The sequence below is a fragment of the Patagioenas fasciata genome, chromosome 12 (assembly GCF_037038585.1).
Source record: "Patagioenas fasciata isolate bPatFas1 chromosome 12, bPatFas1.hap1, whole genome shotgun sequence".
Lineage (NCBI taxonomy): Eukaryota > Metazoa > Chordata > Aves > Columbiformes > Columbidae > Patagioenas > Patagioenas fasciata.
Genome location: NC_092531.1, coordinates 6,790,210 through 6,807,243, shown reverse-complemented (window position 1 = coordinate 6,807,243; position 17,034 = coordinate 6,790,210). Strand labels below are relative to the sequence as shown.

The following is a 17,034-nucleotide window of genomic DNA, read 5'->3' as shown; positions in this document are numbered from 1 at the left end:
AAAATTATCCAGAATGGTTCAACTTAAGGTCTTGTACTTATTTCCTCCCTCACCCCCTGCGTTCTGCTGTCCCGAATTCCCTGGTTCACCCGGGTTTCCCACAAAGGTTTGGGCTTTCCCTTTGGTGGAGTGAAACCACATGTCACAAGCAGATACATTTTCTGGAGGTTTGCATCAACCAGCAGCGTGACCAAGTCGCCCACATGAAAAAATAACCTCCAAAATCCATGTTTTCTGGCTGTCCACTCCACTCCGCACTCCACTGATGCACAGGAGCCTTGGGCACGGCTGCTGCGCAATGACTTACACAGCAAAAATAAGGTTATTTAAGCAAAATTAAGGTCGTTTAAGTCCTTAACAAGGTGGGGATGGTGGGTACCAGCTCTCCCATGGTTCTTCTCCTTCCACACCAGCAAAACCCATAAATACATCGTGTACCTGATGCATCCGCAGCAGCTTGGAAGAATTTAATTTTGTACCACCTTGCCTGCAATTTTGCGATGCTTCGCCTGCTGTTTATCCACATTAAGCACGTTTGGCCTCTTTCTGCAGAGACCTTTCTGGGACACTTTCCAGCCGTCTGTCTCTGTTTATCTTGCACCCGTGATAGGGAAAGGGGAAAAAAATAATAATTAAAAAAACCCACCCACAACCCAACCTCCAGGCAGGCAATCTGGTCTTTTCAGTGCACATCGCATCTTCCCTCCTCTTCTTGCTGACCTGTTCTTGTCTCTATTTTATTTTTCTTTTTCTTTTAAATGTTATTTTTTTCTCCCTTCCCTGTGCCTTCAGTTGCTCTAATAAAATTGGTCTTTAGGAGACTAAGGGAGGAGCTGGATTAATTTTGCTGCAACCCATCTTCAGGCCACTTTAATGGACCGCAGCACCTCAAGCCCAATTAATATCTGGCTAAAAACTGCCTCGTGTGCATGTTTGGAAAAAAAAATACGTATCATTTTTTACAGGAAGGATTTACTCTCAGCCAGGGATGCAAATCAGGGTGATGAAAACACCGAAATAATGGACTTTGAGCAGCCAGTTGCAAGGCACAAGGGTACCTCAGGACCCACAACCAGAGCAGCCCCAATGGTTTATTCAGGAATAACTCACAGCATCACCCCAGGACAAAGCAGTAACTCATGGTAAAGCATCTATTAGCTAAGAAACATCCCAGCAACCTGCTACCACAAGGAGTAGCCATTTCCCTCCACGTTATCACCTCCTGCTTTCTAGGACCTCCCTCTGTTACCCAAGCACCTCCCTCTCTCCACCCCTTATTATCTAATTGATTAAAGTAAATAAGCTCAGGTTGAAGCAATTGCTTCTGTGGTGCTGGGAGGGACCCTGGGTGACGAAACAGGTTCAGAGACCAGAAGTGTATGAAATACAATGCTTGGAGCTAAATTGCCTTCTGCAGGGTTCAGAGTGACATCAAAAAAATCTCCAGGAAAGGGGTGACGTATCCCAAAATCAAGCACATCTCAGTTTACCGTTACTGTAAGGAATTATATGTCCTACAGGAAATTTCAAAAGGGAATTTCATTTTTATAAATAACAACATTCCACTTGTATAACACTTGAATAGCGTAATGTGAAATATAATATGAACCCTAGACATGAGTGAGATAGTAGAAAAGCCCAGATGAAATTAAAGCGATAACATCTCAAAGAAACATTTTGACTATCAAAATGAAATGAGATTGAAAAGATCCATTACGACAATTTTACCATAACAGGGATTTTTTTTTTTCATTAATACGCTTCTAGGAATTTTTCCAGTTCAATAAAACTCCATGTTCTGCAAGAAAACAGCAGTAGTGACATTACCAAGGTCCCCTTTGGGGACATCCCCTGAATATCCCGAAGGGTAAGGGATTATTTTCTTTCCTGCTTCAGGGTTCCTGTGCTGAGCCCATGCCCACAGCTCTTTTTAGTCCGTCTGTCTGTCTTCACAGCCTCATCAGACAGTGGGAAACCCTCCCCAGGGACAAACAGGGAGAAACTACTAACACATATATCCATGCCGATGCATCTGGCCAGGGGGGATATGGCACCAGCTCACAGAGATGTCCCCCAGTTGATGATGCTCCTCCGCGCAGCAAGAGGTCCCCATCACTCGAATGTGCCACAGTTTAACCAAATTCCAAGGGCATAGATGAAAGAGGTGGGGGGGAATAAAAAAGAAAGATAAATCCTTGATGCATTTATTAAAGATCTTTTTGGTCACAGTAGAAAATTGCTGGCAGTTCCAGCTCCATCATCTGAGCAGCTGCCATGCGGTCTCCAATCCTTCCCTGCTGGAAACCAGCCTGGAAATGTGCTGGCCCCAGTACCAGAGTCCTACCCGAGGGACAGGAGGGGATTTGTTCCTTGAAATCCAACCCAGTGAATATCCCGCCTGATTTTTCACAGGGAAATCCAGGCACACAGGGTGTCCCTGGAGGGGAGCAAAGCCTCTCAGGTCTCTCGCATCTCCAAAGGCATCAGGGTTATCTGGAAGGGTGAGAAAAATCAGGATGCTTAGTGCAATTGTATCGGCCTGGAAACATGAAGGAAGCATCATCTGGTGCGAGGTCCCTGCAAACCAGCACAGGAACGAGAGCCAAGGTGGGAGAGGATGGTCTCTCCCATCCCCACCATCTGGCCAGCCTGGCCTCCTGCTGCACCCCATCAGAGAAGAAACCATCAGTCAGTGATGCTCGAATGCTTCCCAAAGCTTTGAGGCATCATACTCATCAAACCTAAATGTCCTGGGCAGCTCAAAAATGCTGTGCAAATGGTTAAGCCAGAGCTTAATCTGGATCAAGCCCCTGGTTCCACAGTGACACGATGGCTCCCTGTGGGCAGCAGGTACCACCTCGCAGATGGCTCAGCACCGGTATGGGCAGCATCACCCTCCTGCTCCATGCCCAGCACCTATCAATGCCATCAGCCATGGTGACAATGTGACACGATGCCACCACCCAGCTGGAGCTGTGTCCCCTGTCCCCTGACCACCAAACCCCCGCTTTGCTGCCTGGCACCGTTGGCCAAGTGTGGGATACCTTGTAGAGCCACCCTGTGCTCCAGCATCCCGCTCCTGTCCAGGAGTCCCCAGGTCTCACACAGATGGGCAGCGGAGATCTTCATCTTCCATCAGCTAAACTCCCAGGGATGACTTTCAAAAGAGAAGTGAGTCTACGCTGGAGAATTTGAGATCCTTCACGGCAGGAGACACGTCTGCCTCTCTCCCACCTCCCTCCCTCACCTCCACCTCACTAAAATCAAATTTAAAAGTCACGGTGTGTCAGCCTGCTATCCCAAAGCAGGGCGGGCGAGGAGCAATTTCTTCTCCTTTGTGCACTTCAAAGGTGCTTGTGATCTGAGAGCGTCTCCCTCTGGTTCCCTTCCCCTGCAGCGCGTCCTCGTCTGGCAGCTCTCTGCTTCCAGCTCCTCTCGCCCACGGAGCTGGAAGAGCCGTGCACAGACGGCAGCTCGGCTTTCATAGGTTAGCAACCCTTAAGGACTTCGCTTTTATTTTTCTCCAGTTTTTCCTCCTGTTAACTCATTTCAGCTCCAACGTGCTGGAGGTGTGCCAGGCTAATGTTTGGAGAGGATGAATCCCTGTCTGATATCACAGAAATTGTGGATTCTTTATGATTTCTTATAACACCATCTGGGTTCAAGCTCCAGTCTCCACCTGTTTGTGCAAGGAGACCATGGACCATTCCCCAAGGTCTGGATAAACCCTAAGATCAGCGCATGCCCACCAAGAAGAGAAAATGAAACTGGAGATGAAGCAGAAGGTCTCACCAGGGCCTCTTCTACAACATCACAGGAGAACCTGTTCAGGTCCGCCTTGCAGAGAGGATCCAATAAAGACTCTAACTTGGATGTCACAAACCCAGAAGGAAATTTGGAGCAAGACGCTCCAAAAATTGGGCTGAGGACAAGTGATTGCTTCTCAAACCGGTTTCATGGCCCGGAACCCATATATCATGAAACTTGAATGTTTGTACTCCTTTTTGCATCCAAATCGGATGAAAACAGTGAAAAAGCAAGACTCAACAAGCTGACAAAACTGTTACTCCTGCTTCTGCTGGGAGAAGGAGAAGAACATCCCAAACAACTCCAGCATGGGGAAAGCCCATGGTTTTCCAACCAGAGTGTCCTCCTTGCCGGCCCAGGTTTCTGGTGAAGGAGATGAAATAGTGCACAAAAAGTACATTCCAGCACCAATGGGGCTATTAATCACTTCGTAGAGAAACTAAATCCTTTCCTGGTTGCAGGAAGGGACGTGTCCCACGACAATGGAGAAGGTTGATGGGAGAGGAAACCACCCAGAATCTGTGGGATCAGAATAAACTTGGTTCTCCAGCTTGTACCAGGATTAACTTCTGCGTCAGGCAAGAGTAACTTGTCGTACCATTGTCTTTCATCCTTCTGCACTGTGTCAACCAACAGACGGGGTTAAACCTAGTGTATTAACCGCAAAGAGTAGCAAGCAAAAAGCCAAACAGATCATAGAGGCAGATTGATTTATATGGTTTAAATAAAGCCTTTCAAATGGAGACATTACCCACTGGAAACTCCTAATGAAAAGTTAGCAATGTTCTCGGAAGCAGAAATATTCTCAGCGTGAAGGCAGGACATCTATTAACGCCAGTAAAATCAGATGAATGGGGCTCAAATCTACGGATTTTAAATACACCGGTTGGACATTGCAAATTTAAGCTAATGCCGTTTGGAATTAGTTCAGTTCCCAAGGTATTTCAAAGAGTAATTTAGCGGATATCTGAGGGATTAGGAGGTGCTGAAGTTATAGCAGATGATATTTTAATTTGGAGTGTGGAACCTCAAGGAACACCATGAAAGTCAGAGGCCACGAGCGAGACAAAGAAAGGCCTATCTGCATATTTAAGAAGTTCAAATGCCACGGGTATAATTGGCCTCAGGTGAATCATGTTGGTTGTGATGTTCTCCGGAATAAACGCCAACTGGCTGATGAAACGACCTTCAAAACTATCTCGATGCCAAGGCCAAGATGCTTTAAGTCAGGATTCAGGCACTGAAGGCTTCTGGAAAGATGCCCGTTGTTCAGAAGGTTTGGAGATTCAGCTGCTGGAAACTGTTTGCCAAGGATGCTTCAACCTCTTTTGGAGGTCTCCTCAACCCTGACGGACACCTTGAGCCGTGATGTGATTTCTGAACATATCTTAGAGACGTTAAGATTATAAAATGAGCAAGAAATGAAAACGGTCCATGGGAAGATGCTGGAGAAACCACTTGCAACGGGACGTGTGTCCTCACAGAGTGGCCTTCTAGCAGCCTCCAAAACACAAATGAGCTGAACGTCACCAGAGGGCTCTCAACTGCTTTGAAAGGACTCCATGCCATTATATGTGAGCTTCCCATTAAAATAACGGCTTTAAAAAGTCTAAACTTTAAAATTACAAAGAACTATTTACCCTCAGAGGAGGCACCAAGCTGTGTCACCTACCCAAAGACTGGAGACAGCCATGGCCATCTCCAACCCATCCTGCCAGAGGGATGGAGAGGGCAGCTCAACAGGGAGGAGGGAACAAGCCCCACAGGAAGAATGAGAAGTCCCCGCTGAGCGGTGACACTAACAGCTGCTGTTTTTCTTTCGTTGCTTACAAAAAAAAATAAAGGAATGCAAAAAAAAGTATTTACCCTGTTTATAATATTGCTCTGGATCAACACATTAATTATTGATACAGCTAGAGATGAAAGCAGTCTCCAAACACCTCCCATCGCATCAAACTCATGTGAGAGCTTTCCATCCATCAACCTCCTTGCAAGGGAACAGCCTAAGAGCAAGTTTCCAGGTGGAAGAGAAAGCAAAGGGAGAGGGAAGACACTGGGAGAGGTCCCAAAGTCCAAATCAACTCCAGGAGTCAGTCCAAGATTCACCTCTGGACATCATTTTGAATGAGGAGTGAAATGACCCCCCCCAGGCACATGCAAATTAATTTTGCAGTGGGTGAAGGTGACAATATAAGCACAAGCTCCCACCGGCTGCAATAAATCTGCTTTGCAGCAGGTGCTCTGGAATTAGGCAGAGAGCTGCTCTGAGAAGGGCTGGCTATGAATTAATAATTAATGTGAAAAGAAGAAATCTACGCCGAACTCCTTGATGTGAGTTTGCAGTCGCCCTCCGTGCGCCAGCCTGTGCCACCCGGACCGCTGCGCCACCTCCTCGAAGGGCTGGGAAAAGAAGAAAACCCCCCCAAAAAATGGAAAAAAATCTCATTTTTAAGCCAGGCAGGCAGTATGGTCTTGTCCCCCTCCCAGTGTCACTCAGACAAGAAGAGGGAACAAGAATTAAGCCTCCTAGCCGTGCATCCCCAAGCATGAGTGGTGAAAAGGCTCATCCCAGAGCAGCTTTGCGGTGGGATCACAGAATCCCAGAATGTCAGGGATTGGAAGGGACCTGGAAAGCTCATCCAGTGCAATCCCCCCATGGAGCAGGAACACCCAGCTGAGGTTCCACAGGAAGGTGTCCAGGCGGGTTTGAATGTCTGCACAGAAGGAGACTCCACAACCTCCCTGGGCAGCCTGGGCCAGGCTCTGACACCCTCACCCCCAACAAGTTTCTTCTCAAATTTAAGTGCAACCTCCTGTGTTCCAGTTTGCACCCATTGCCCCTTGTCCTGTCACTGGTTGTCACCCAGAAGAGCCTGGCTCCATCCTCCTGACACTCCCCCTTTCCATATTGATCCCCATGAATGAGTCCCCCCTCAGTCTCCTCTTGTCCAGCTCCAGAGCCCCAGCTCCCTCAGCCTTTCCTCACACGGGAGATGCTCCACTCCCTTCAGCATCTTGGTGGCTGCGCTGGACTCTCTCCAGCAGTTCCCTGTCCTTCTGGAACTGAGGGGCCACAACTGGACACAATATTCCAGGTGTGGTCTCCCCAGGGCAGAGCAGAGGGGCAGGAGAACCTCTCTGACCTACTGATCACCCCCTTCTAACCCACCCCAGGTACCATTGGCCTTCCTGGCCACAAGGGCCCAGTGCTGGCTCATGGTCATCCTGCTGGAGGGGGCATCACCCCAGCACAGCTTTGCGACGGGGTTACCTCATCTCTCCAGGAAGCTTAGGAGCATCCTATTGGAAAGGCAAGCAAGCTGCCTCAGTTTCCCTTCCCACCTTCCCAGTGGCCATGGACAAATAGTTTGGATGGACAGACACTTGGGTACAGACTATTTTTATCTGCTGTTATTGAGGGTGGCTGCAGGACATCTCCGGTGACAGAAGAAGGGTTTAATCAGCCTCGTTCCACCAAAAAGCCCAGGTCCTGTGTTGATTCCCAGGGGACTCTCTACCTTCGGGGTTTGTACAACCGCTGAATCTTTAATAGCTTGTCCTCACACAACCCAACTTCTTTTTTTTTCCCCAAGTCTGGAAGCTTCCTCTGCTGCTCATCAGCAAATCAAATTTCTTAATAGCAAAGTGAAATAACCTGAGAAGTAATGGAAAAAAGGGAAGGATTAAGTTTTCCCAGGGACCTTGATCCCTTTTATCATCTCATTGTCTTCAGAGGGGTGATTTTCTTTCAATCTAATTATCTAGTGGATATGTGTTGCTGGCTCTTTTACACATTCTGGCTTCCATCAAAACAAAACAACAACAACAACAAAAAAAAAAAAAAAGAAGAAAAATCCCTTGTTATTGTTTTTTTGATGAGAAATTCATGCTATAAATTACATTTGCAAAATAATTTCAGCGAATTTACCTTGTTTTCCTGAGAGGTGTCCCACAGGAGCTTGGCAATGGAAGAAATGGCCGTGAGGAAGAAACAAGCTGTTGCTAAGAGGAAGAAAGGGAAGTGCATGCCCAATATGTTTCCCAAAGGACTCAACGCTGTTGTCCAAAATCTGCCATCCCTGAAGCTTTCCATGGCTGGTGGCCACTTTTGGGGAGAACTTCTAGCATACAGGGTCCAGCCAAGCGCCTTCTGTACTTGGCCATGGAACAGAGAGGAGAAAACCGTAGAAAAACATAGCTAATTATTGCTAATTTAATACAATAGCTGGTCATTAGTGCATTAAAGCAAATATACCAATGCCTCTTGCAGCATGCAACAGGTAGAGTGAGAAAGAAAAACAGTCCAAAAGCCAAAGTTTACTCAAAGAAGATGGAGAGAAAGGGCGAGATTTTGTAGTTAGACTGATGATCACCCATGAGGGCAAGAGAGAGAATGCAGAAAGGAACAGGCATTGATTTATGTAGAAAGATATTCCAGATAAACAGGAGAAAGATTAATAGATATAAATGGATTAGATTAATAGAAAGGGGGGAAAAAATCAATTAATATAGACAGAGAGCTTTATTTCCCAAATAAATCCTGACGTCCCTTTTCAGTCTTTGGTTTGCAGACATAAAACGCACCTCCTGTGACAGATGGGTGAGATAGAACCATTTTGGCTGGAAGAGACCTTTATGATCATCAGGTCCAACCATAACCTAACTCTAGGTGCTTACGCAACATCATCATCTCTGTGGAACACCCCAAATGTTTCCCATCTACTGCTGCTTTATTTCCAGGCCACAAGGAAAAAAAACAAGTAAATTCCTTGTAAAAGGTGCAAACTCGATGTGAAGATGAAAAGCCTATTTGCTGTCATGATTTACCTTATTTTCTTGTTGTGCGTTCTCTCCATCATGTCCACGGTTCCCAGGAAGAAGAACTGGGGCTCAGCAGACCTGTGAGATGCTTTCTACTTGTTTCTTAACTTTGCTGACACTATTTCTGTGCTTGCCCAGGGTGGAAATTTCATTAGAGACCCAGAAACTCCTCAAGAAGCAACATTATACATCCACAAAGGAGAAAACACCTTCTTGCTTAAATAGATGGAGAGAGATAAACCGCCTGAGATGGATGGATGGAAAGCAGGGTTGGGGACCACACCTCCCATGGGAGCAATCACCTTACGACAAGCCGGGTTTGCAGCATACAAGCAACATCTTTTGGGATCAGCTCAAGCAAAACTACCTCAAGTCATGTCACATTTACTAGAGGGTTGGAGCTCACACACGTATCTCGAGTGGGAAAAAATCCCTTTTTTGCTAACACAAGCCTTCAGGGAAGGGAAGCGAAGACAGGCGGCTTCATGTGGGACATCACGGAGATCAAGGAGTCTGCAAAGAAAGAGTTACTGAGAGATGTCCTGCAGCAAAATCTATCAGGATTGATGGACAGTCTGGGAAAGGTTCAGGGTTTCTGGTCTGCACATTAAGGGAGGGTCCCCCAAAGTTACCTTGGGGACTCTGCTGGTGCTTCTAGGACAGGAGCACAACTTCTGAAAGAGTCCCCGGGGCTAAACCATCACAGCGAAAAATTAAACCCTGCTTCTCCCTCCCCCCAAAAAATCACCTGCAAGGGATTTAGTCTAAATTTATCTTCTCCATCACAGCTTGTACTTGGAGCGGTGAATCAAAACAAACGGCGGGGTGCTGGCAGAGGTGGGGAGGGAAGAGGGGGCTTGAGCATCCCGGGCAGCTCAGGCCATCCCCACATCTCCACGGGACCCCCCTGTATGGGAGAGACACGGTGAGGTGGCAGCATCAGCGTGGGAGGCTCTTAAAGGTCTAATTTTAACTTGCTCCTGCTTATTTAAAACCAGCTCCGCTCACCTGCGCTGAACCATCCCACATCCCACATCCCTCCAAACCAACAGCCGCTCTGACTGATCCCAAACAAATCTCCCTGGGCAAAATAAGACTAAGGCTTGGGTAGGTGCGACAAGGTCCTGCCCCATATGCCCACACAGGAGGAGTCTGGCAGTGTTGTCTTGCCACAGCATCATACCCCAGATATATTTTCCCTCTTTCCCATTAAATAATTCTTCTTGAAAAAAAAAGAAAGAAATAAAGCAGAAACCATCTTCGGTGCAATGCAAAGCTTGCAGGAACAAGGAGAAAGCCAAAGCAAGGCTGAGGCCACCGTGCCCCAGCACCTGCGAGCAAATATATCGCATAATCCCACTTTTAAATGGATTAAATTCCTTCTTAAAACCTGATGGTCCCTGGCTGTCCTCAAAATCCCTCTAGAAACTCTCCCGACAGCTGAAAACCTCAGGCTAATTTTTTAAGCGCCTGCATCCTAATTGGCTGTACTACTCGTTGCTGCGACTGTGCATCTCGTTTCATCTGCAGCGACAACAACCGGGCACAGTTTTCCATTCCCTACGACTTAAAAGCTGCTTTATAGCCCATAGAGGGAGAGATTACTACTTGCATCACAAACACGACAGAGAAGCCTCCAATTTTTGTGCTTTCAAGTGCGCTCACATATTTTAAAACCCCCTTTTTTCCTCTGTTTCAAATCGGAGCTAAAGTTTGCCTGCTCATATGGGCTATACATCGATATAATTAAAAATACAGTGGTTGGGATTGTAATGATTTCTGTGGTAGCTTCACTTGACAAAATAGGGCTGGAAATGCCACATGCCCGGCCAGAAATTCATCTTCAGGTGTCAGGGCTGGCTGGAAGGATGGCTGACGGCAGCGCGGCGATGAGCGTGCTCTTCCTTTCCGCACCTGCCTTGCTATTTCTACACCTACTGGGGAAGAGCACAATTATTAATCATTAAAATAATTAAGAGGGTAATCAGAGGAGGGTAACTGCTGGATCCTGAGCACCCTCGTTGAAGACCCTGGAGCTGCTGCTTCGCGTGTAGAACATTCCCTAAATTTTCAGTGCTCGCGCCCTGTTTCAGTGATGAATAAGGAGAAGTAAGTAAAAAGCAAGCAGAGTTCAAGTTCAAGCTCTGGGAGCTCCGGTTTCTCTCCTCCAGCCCTCCAAACCACTATTACACCACCGAACCTTCTCCATCAGCTCTATGCCACATGTCCCATTCATCACGCTGCACTACATCTCAAAACTGAAGGAAATTTGGTTTATTCCAGCCACAAACTCTTCAGGTGCAATTTCTCAATAGCTGGACATGGGGATTTATCCCTTACCAAAATAAGAAGGCAAGCTACAAGCCCTTGTAGCAGCACCAGTCAACAGCAAAGGGATTTTTCTGAATGGGAAGGAAATAAAAACAAGCCTAAGTTATTTCTGCAAAAGGGGGGTGGTAAAAAATAATACCTTTTTCTGATGTTGGCACGCTGCTTTGATCTTTACTTTGTAGTTACCATAGTGACAAATTAAAAGAGGCATAGGTGGAATAAATCACTGGAAGTTGATGATGTCCTATATATGTTTCTTCAAGTGCAGTCTGCAAACATCCCCCAGCTGCTGCGACGTATGCTCGGCTCACAGGGAGCGTTTACGCTTTGCCGCACGTTAGACGGTATTTATGTGCAACTCAGGCACAGAAAACTCCATCATTGGTGTTTCGCAGGCTGGATGAAGGAGGTAGAGGGTTTGTTTTGCCTGTAAAATTAAGTGGTAATATTGCAACTTGGGGTTGGACCATCGTCATCCTCATCCGGGATTAGAGGGGGTTTGGGTGCTCAGGATGGGGGAGTGGGAAAGGGGATATAAAAAAGCAGAGGAAGAGAGTGAGGAGGCAATGGTCAACGCATAAAGTACGAAGCCATTTTTACTGCAAAATTATGTCCCCTGGATCATTCACCCCAAGGATCGAGCTTTAGGACAAAAAGTTGCTGCTAGTTCCAAAAAAAGCCAGAAACTTCAGGGATCTCCATTTCTCCTAGAAACCACTCAAGAATCACCACTCAAGCCAGTTCTTACTAGTTAGACGAGATTTAAGAGTCCAGACAACCTTCAAGCTGGCCACTTGCAACTCTAATTAGGTTGATGTAACCTGGAGGTACCTGCTTTTCCCCCCAACCATCCTCCATTGATGCCTTAATACTTATTTTTATACTAAAAAGGGAGTAAAATTCCATTAGCATTGATTCCCCTGCTATGGAGATGTTCATTGCAAGTTTGGATGGATGCCGCCTCCCCCCCATCACACGTATACAGCGTAAAACATAATAAAAAAGAGAGGAACAGGACCAGGGAGGTGAAATAAAAACACATATAAGCTTTTTCCAAAGTCCCAGAGAAAGACCCATCAGCTCCTTCAAACCCAAGAACCCACGAGGATGGAGCCATGCTGGGGAGATAGAACCAGCCTCAGGCTTTGCGAAGCCCTGCCTTGCTCCGATGCTGTTGACACGCGGCTCTTTAAGTCAATCCGTGCACAACTAATACGCTACATCTGCTGTGTATTTTGCTCAGCGTTTGTTTGCTTTAGTTCTCTTGAATCTCTTCCCGTGCTCCCTGGTAAGCTCTAATGATGTGCGGCGCCTGCTGTTGTTGCACCATTATACCGGGATAATCTTTGGACAATTATTTGCTGGATTCACCCCGTCGCTGGTTGAAAACGCTGCTTTCACCTCCCGTCAGTTATGTATTTATCCAACGCGAAGCCAGACCATGGGGTAACCATCCTGACAGTAAATTAAGAGTTGCCAATGCCAGGAACATCCTAAAGAAGTGCCTCTGGTTTGAGATGCTCGTTAGCAATTAAGCGTGGGTTGGGCGAGGTGAGGTTCAGGATGATGGGTGATTCCTATGGGTGATGGGACAGCCTGCACTTCAAAGCAGAGGTGGGGATGGATCCACACTTAGTTCCTAAAGATGCTATTTCTTCTTCAAATATCATTTCTGTTTTTATTTTCTCCAGGAAAAGCAAAGCTTTTCTAAGCCAGACTCATACAAGAAGAGGTTACAGGCTGATTCCTCACTAGGATGTCTCCTATGAAGGTCACCCTACCCTGGCTCCCATAGTCCACGTGCTGACCCCATATTCGCATGGCAAGACATAAATCCAAAATAAATGGTCACAATAGAGAGAAAACCCCATAAACCCAGTGGGCTGGAGGATCTGGGTTTGGGGCTGAGCTCAGAGTGGGAAATGACCCAACAAAGCTCCAAGTGGAGCCTTGCTGGAGAGCAAGGGAGCATGCTTCTGTGCCAGGTGATGGCTCAGGCCCCTGCATTTAAAGCTTCTAGTCTCCAACACACCAAAAAAGGGGAACTTTTTCATGGTGATTATTTTAAAACAAACCCCCAGAAGCTAATTCGACTTGGGGGATCTTCCTGGAGCTTCTCGGTGGTACCTCGCCTGCAGATCAAAACACCTGGTACTTTACATGGAGCTTTCATCTTCCCTCACCGCCTCTGCTGCTGCGGGAATGAGAGACCTCCCCTTTCCCTCTCCCTTCCAGAAGACACTGACTCTCATTTTTGATGACAAGCCTTTCTTTTATTATTATTTTTTTTTTAACAAGCTTGGTCCTGCGTGCCCCATTAGCCTGGTTTCAAGTCCTTATGGGTTTTTTTGCAACATCGCCTTCCCTGCATCATTAATGTTGCTGCACATCAGGTCTTAAATATTCTCCTCCAACCCATCTGCGTTAGGCAGCATTAATACCTGAGGTTTTTTTCCCACTCCTCTTTTAAACAGGGTTTTACCTTCCACCCCTCATCTCCAGTTCAAAAAGGAGAGAGGAGGCACTTCCCACACAGCCCTGGAGCTATTTTGCCCTAGGACACATATATTAATAGGTTACAGAGATAAGCAGCTGCTTACATCTGTTCTCCCATTACCTTCCCATCAATGATGCATGAACCCATCTCCATGGGTTCAACCTGTCCTCAAAAACTGAAATTAAAATGGGGATTAACAGCCCCACCTGGACAGACCGAGCCGGGCATCAACACCAATGTTAAAAGTGTTGGGCAGACCATCAACATAGGGGCAAAGCTGTAAAACAAAATCCCTTTTATTTTAGCTCTGCCCCTTGCAGAAGGATTTTTTTCATTCAGACTGGTGTAGCGAGTGGAGCCAGCCTGAAAAATGAGATTTGCCAACAGCGGGAGGAGGCAGAAAACCACCCGCCCCAGCGCCGCGTCCTCGAGTCACCGCTCCCCATCTCACCTTTAATCCTTTCCATTATTACAACAGGATATGAAATTGCTGGAGGGGGCGAGGGAAGAGATACCACTGACATTACACCGTTTGCTTTCATTACTCCTGATTAAATGTATCATTCCACAAACTGTCTCCGAAGGGGATGGAGCGGCTGTACTGAACGTGGGGTCATGATGCTCTGAAACTCTGACAGCTCCTTTACCCTGCTTAGCTACATCCATGATGTGGATCAAAATCCTGAAGAGCCCCAAAATCCTGAAGAACCCAAAAGCTCAGGAGCTGCTGGAGAATCCTTCAAGCGCCCTGCAGGCTCAAGCTGTATTTGTTCATTAAGAAAGGATAATGGAAGAATTAACGGGGAGAAAAGCAACAAGGGGGCAGCAGAAAATACCCAAGACATTAAAAGCAGCAAGAAGCCCAGGGGTCTGCAACGCCCGATCTCTTGCAATACACCAAACCACCCCAAAATCTGCGCAGAGAGATTCCTGCACTTCTTGTGACCAGAGGAAACCAGAGGTAAATCCATCCACCCTCGGTCCGGTGTGGTAAAGGGGCCATTGCTTTCTGGGTGGAAATACCACTGTTTCTGTACAATGGGCATCTGCTCCTGTCCTGTCTCCAGCAGGATGTGCCAAAATCAGTAAAAAAATCAAGAAACAAATCACCTTTTGGTTGTTGGCATGGCTGCCTTGCCAGGAAAGGAGTTTCTGGAGCAGCAGGAGTTAAAAAGTTCTCCTCATCTGTCAGCACCATCCAGTTTCCCATGAAGTTCAGAAAGAAAAAGAAAGGGAAAAAAAAAAAAGCCTGACAACATCAAATTAAATCGGCAGCCGTCGTTTCCTCCCATTACTATAAAACACGAGCTCTTGCAGCATCCTGCTTTCAGGGAGAATCAAAAGGATTTTATTCTCCTGCGAAGCAGATGCTCGGGGGTGCGGCACATTGGGAGGCCATGGGACCCTTTGGCCAAGGCACCCCGGACCAGCACATCCCACAAGCATCACCATCGGCTGCCTCCATCCCCAGTTAAATCAAGCCCAATTATGACAGGTGCAATTTTATATCACCGTTTGGCTTTTATTGCCATCGTAAACGGTCCAGCTGGCATCAGGCTGGCACTAGTTCCTAGCGAGAGATGCGCTGAGATAAATAAAGGGAGGAGAAGGGGTTTTTTCTTCCATGCTGTGCCTGAAATCCATCCCAAGGCTGGCCAAGGGAGAAGCCAAAGCATCGCAGGAGAAGCTGCTCCCCCTAAATTTGCCGTTTGACCCCCCCCTTTAGCGGCTGCAGAGAGCTCACAGCATCCCCACAGCTTGGGCAGGGGAACAGGGATGAGATAATTTGCCTCACGAGGGGCTTTGCATCTCATCCACCAACTTGAAGCGGGTGGGATGGAAAGCGGCCCAGAGTTTGTACCACCCAGCCCAAGAACAAGCAGCCTCAAAAGGCAACGTTTTGAGATAAGTACTTCACCAGAGAGCCCAAAGGATCAATCCTGCCTAGAGCTGATGCTGTTTTAGCATCTCCTGTTCCCCATTGCCTGATCCGCAGCCCCCAGGCTCAACTCCAGCGACCTGACTCTGCTTATTGTCCCAGGACAGAAACAAGAGCTGATTCCCGAGCCCAGAATCCCTTTCAAATACATCAAATTAATTCTCATCCCACCCAGCACATCCCAGACACAGACGGGGACCAGCTGAGCAGTGACTCTACAAACCCACTTGTCCCGCCAGCCTCGAGGAGGACACCTTCTCCTGAAGAGTCACCTAGCTATTCAGAGCCAGTTCAAGGTAAAAATACAAAAAGCAACTAAAAAGCAAATGTAGCAGGATCGCCCTGTTTACCCGAGCGAGCGCACGGCTCCAAGTGAAGCCTTGAAGGAGGACGAAGCGTCTCGGCCGCTGCGGTAGAGCATCGCAGCAGCTGCTGTGTGGAAAGGAGGAAGAGATTTACTATCCCTGATGCTTATGTTTCTCTTTCCCCACCCCCTCCTTTTTGTCATAATAAATATAAAAGGGAAAAAAAAGAAAAAGATTCCTGCACCTCCCCATGATGCTGCCTTATTAAAAAAAAAGTGACAATTAGTCATTTGAAGATGCAACAAAGAGAGTCAGCATCGGAGAGGCACGATTTGAATTTCAATGTGCGATGGGAGGGATGGGGAGCTGAGGCTGGGGGAGCAGAGCTGCCAATCTCCCCGCAAAACCCACGGCCACCCCTCTCCAGCCCAGCTCTCAACACTCAGAGACACAAATATAGCTCACAGTAAGCACCCTGCTCACAAAATTCACCCCAAATTTCCCCCCAGGCTCAGGTCTCAGCCAGGCTTTGGCACGGGATGCTGCGCAAGGAGGGGATCAACTCCCCTGCAAAGCTGCTTTGCTGTGAGACATCACGTGCAGAAGGGCTGGGGGAAGCCCAAAATCCCACCCTATAGGCAGCTGAACCCCAACAAGCCTGACCCAGAGGCCCTGAGCAGGTTTTGGGGTCTGGGGTCCAGTGTCCAGGGGTGCAGGCTGGGGTGGGAAGGAAGGATGGATGGACGGATGGATGGATGGATGCAGCCTGGGGTGGGAAAGATGCAGGACTCAGCCAGGGCTCCCCTTCCCCACACCTCTCCATCCTTCCCCCTGCAATCCCTCCGGAGGGTTTTAAGGGAAAATTAATCTGAAGAGGGCTGGAGATTTAATATAAAAAGCTGCCTCTCACCTTGTCCTCATGAACGTATCCATGGTCTCACCCTATTTTGTACATCCCCAGCTCTGGTTTGCCAGAAAAAGCGCAAAGCCGTGACCAAAGGTCACCCTAAAGACTCAGGATCAAGCCCATGAAAACAGAAGCCAAACACATTTCTGACCGCAGCAAAATGAGCTCAATGGGATACAAGGGGCTATAAATACCCTTATTAGCATCTTCCTTTTATTTTCAGTTCTAGAGATTTTTCTTTTTCCCCTTCATTGCCTTGCTCTTTCCTCTTTTATTCTACCAAACGGTGACATTTATGGGACTAGATGGGCACAGCATCCCCCAGGGAACATAAGACCACCCTGGGGACATGGGTCCCCCATCAGGGAGGTCAGTAGACAGTCACAGTGAGAGAATTGCAGTGGCCAAGAAGGGGCTGGAGCATTTT

General features: G+C 47.4%; 1 long non-coding RNA gene across 3 annotated transcripts; it reads right to left on the bottom strand.

Annotated features, from left to right (window-relative positions):
* Positions 1 to 1,470: 1,470 nt before the first annotated feature.
* On the bottom strand, positions 1,471 to 15,870 carry LOC139828913 (uncharacterized). 3 transcript variants are annotated; one of them, XR_011740985.1, is made up of 7 exons: positions 15,746 to 15,870; positions 14,567 to 14,641; positions 11,099 to 11,386; positions 9,377 to 9,535; positions 8,635 to 9,141; positions 7,736 to 7,957; positions 1,471 to 2,493 (listed from the first exon to the last, which is right to left on the bottom strand). It is a non-coding gene; the product is annotated as an uncharacterized lncRNA (long non-coding RNA). The 3 variants fall into 3 exon arrangements; XR_011740983.1 differs by having other exon boundaries at positions 9,377 to 11,386; XR_011740984.1 differs by lacking the exon at positions 14,567 to 14,641 and having other exon boundaries at positions 9,377 to 11,386.
* Positions 15,871 to 17,034: the final 1,164 nt, after the last annotated feature.